Here is a 2,924-nt window from a genome sequence, read left to right as displayed (position 1 = left end):
CCCCCCCACCGAACAGTGGGCTGGCATGCTGGGCTCCACCCCAGGCCTGTGCCCGTTCGGCTGCTGGTCACCACCTGGCCGTCCAGAGCCACGCCCTTTGTTCTTTGTTCCCTAGGCCCAGGTGCAGCGGAATCTTCCAGAGGACGGTAAGGACAGGAAGGACCGAGTGACGGAAGACACTGAAGAGACGAATGCCAGGTGTCGCTGCAGGAGGAGCGCTTCACCTGTTTCCTGCCCTGGGAGTGGCTTGGCCACCGATGCCCCCGCCCATCCCCCCAGGCTCCCACCCCACACCTTGTTAGGGGACCCTCTCTCCAGGCCCCTCTCCTGCCTCCCCTTCCCAGGGTCTCAGAGCCTCCCCAGTTCCCACTACCTTGTCATTCTCTGGAACCCAGGCACCGCCTCCTGCCGGCTGTGTGATTCCTAGGAAGCGACTTCTCCGGGCCTCTGGTTTCCCATCTGTAAAAGGGGCCGAGGAGGAGGGGGTTTTGGGGGTTAAAGAAAGTCACCTGTTTAAAGAGATGAGCACAGCGCTGGGTTAGGGTTAGGGTTAGGGTTCCCCTCGCCAGGGGACTCTTTCCAGCCAATGGGCCCTTGAAGTCGTATCCTCTGCAGAGTTGCCGAGCGCCCCCAAGAGGAAGGCTTCCTTGTCTCCTGACCCGCGGGGCCAGGGCCAGCTTGGGTGAGGATCAGGCGCTCGGCACGCAGAGGCAGGGTGAGCGCAGCACCGGGAGCTTGGGCCTGGTGAGGACTGCTCATCCCAGGGGCTGCAGGCTGGGCTGAGGTCTGGGACGGGCTCTGCCTCCGCCAGCCGTGCTGGCTGCATCCTGATTCCCTACCGGGGGAGCCTCCCGGAGCCGCAGGGAAGGGCCCGGGTCGCCGGGGAGGAGCGGCCTGGGGAAGCAGGAGGGCACCCGCTGGCCCCGCGCCGAGCTGCGCAGCCTGGGGCAGGAGAGAGCAGTCTCTGGAGGGAGGTGGGTCTGAGTTCTAGTTCCGCCTTTGCCGCTGCATTCGCTGTGTGACCTTGCGTGAGCTGCTTCCCCTCTCTGGCCTCAACTTTCTTTTCTGCGAAATGGGAAGAGTCAAGATGTGCACGCGCGCCCCGGGTCACAGCCCCGGGCCTGGCCCGCAGCAGACCCCGCCCTCCTCCCTGTCTCGGGGTGCGTGGCAGCCAGGCGGCCAGCGTAGACCCGGCACACAGGAAGTCCCACCTCTTTCTCCGCCCACCTCTTCAGCAGCCCGGGGCTGCTCGGGGTTGGGACCGACGACCCGGTTTCGGCGCGCGGGCCGCGTCGCCCTGCACCGCTCACCCTCGCTTCCAGCCCGGGGGCGCCGTCCTGTCCCCTGCGGTGGCCGCGGGCGGCGCCTCACGGGGCGGCAGGGGAGCGCGGGGCGTTTCCTCCGTCACAGAAAGTTCTCGCGGAGCGCGCTGCCCTCGATTCCCGTCCGACCTCGCCCAGAGGCGGGGCGCGGCCGGGGTCGCTGAGGTGCCTGAGAAAGGGTCCCGCCCCCCAGGACTCACGCACGCACCCATCCTACACTAATCAGGACCTTCTCGGTGCCGGGAGCACATCGGGACCCTGACCCTGACCCCGACCCCGACCCCGACCCCGACCCCGACCCTGCTTCTCAGAGCCTCCCGCGCTCCAGGCAGAGAAACGTCTGCCTCAAGAGACTGGAAGCGATGTCGCCGTAACCAGGCGAGACTTAAGTCCTCCCTCCCTGAAATCCCACGCTGGTGAGCAGCGCGCCCCGAGGCTGTCTGGTCTCTTCCTGGTCCGTCCTCCTCCGGACAGCAGTGCTCGTGCTGGGAGGAGGGAAGGGAGCGGGAGGGGGAGGGAGGCGCCCCTTCTCTTCCCGGGGACCACAGCCGCGTGTGCGCGCATCCCCTCGGCTAGCTGCAAGGGAGGCTGGGGAGACGAGCTTTCTTGGCGGCAAAGCCGTGCTCTGCTGAAACCGAGTTCTGGGAAGGGACGGACAGGGGTCTGAGGACTGACCGTCTTTGCCCCAGAGAGACGAGCGTGAAATAAATGAACACACACATACGTGGATAAACCTTCAAACATTCTTGGGAGGAGAGGTACACAGTGCAGGGAAAACATATCAGGAGGTCAGGAGGGCTTCCCTGAGGAGGTGACATCTGAGCTAGCAGGAAGAGCGTTCACAGCAAAGGAACAGGGGCAGCGGTGGGTGCAAAGGCCCTGTGACCGGAGGAAGCATAGCACCCTTAGGAAACTTAAGAAGGCCCGGTCCACAAGACGACACACAGAAATCTACGGACGGGGCGGATGACGTCCCGAGAATGGCCCTTAGAAGGGAGCTACATGGGGTTGGGAGTCACATATCTGCTCTGTTCCAGGCACGTTTCCAAGGTTTCTGTGTGTATTAATTCATTTAATCCTTGATCAACCTATGAAATAGCTACCCATGCCGGTTCTCATCTTCAGAGAGCAGGTGCCAAGAACAGGTTAGATGCGCAAGAGGCTCGCGGGGCGGTGCCTGCGGAGGATGGAGGGGAGGAGGTGGGGCGGGAACAGGCAGGGAGAGCCCGGGATCTGGGTGCGGGGCGGGTCCCGTGAAAGGAGAGGGGAGGAGGGAGGGCTGGGCAGGGAGAGCCTGGGGTGCAGTGCAGCTGGGAGACAACCAGGCCACACTCGGTGGAATCAGGCCCCAGGGACCAGCCTGCCCGGGGAGCGGGGGAGGCGCGGGGGTCGGGCAGGAGCGGCGGCCTCAGCACCTAACGTCCTGGCTTCGGTCCATGCAGCTCCCGAGCTGCGGCTGCTGGAGGCGGTCAGTCAGCAGCGCTCCGCGCGCAGCCCTTTAAGAGACACTGAGCGGGACACGGCAGGCCGAGGCGCGGCCATTGTCCCCACATCGCAGGTGCCGTGCAAACAAGGGGAAACACAGCCCCTCGGGTCACAGGG

The 2,924-nt window shown here is 65.0% G+C and overlaps 1 long non-coding RNA gene across 1 annotated transcript; it reads right to left on the bottom strand.

Moving 5' to 3' along the window:
* Nucleotides 1-373: 373 nt before the first annotated feature.
* On the bottom strand, nucleotides 374-1,099 carry LOC144245591 (uncharacterized). The gene is made up of 2 exons (XR_013339319.1): nucleotides 840-1,099; nucleotides 374-459 (listed from the first exon to the last, which is right to left on the bottom strand). It is a non-coding gene; the product is annotated as an uncharacterized LOC144245591 (long non-coding RNA).
* Nucleotides 1,100-2,924: the final 1,825 nt, after the last annotated feature.

This window comes from Crocuta crocuta, unplaced genomic scaffold (assembly GCF_008692635.1).
Source record: "Crocuta crocuta isolate KB4526 unplaced genomic scaffold, BGI_CrCroc_1.0 scaffold299, whole genome shotgun sequence".
Classification (NCBI taxonomy): domain Eukaryota; kingdom Metazoa; phylum Chordata; class Mammalia; order Carnivora; family Hyaenidae; genus Crocuta; species Crocuta crocuta.
Note: the sequence above shows the minus strand (reverse complement) of the source record. Positions and strands in the feature narration are given on the sequence as shown.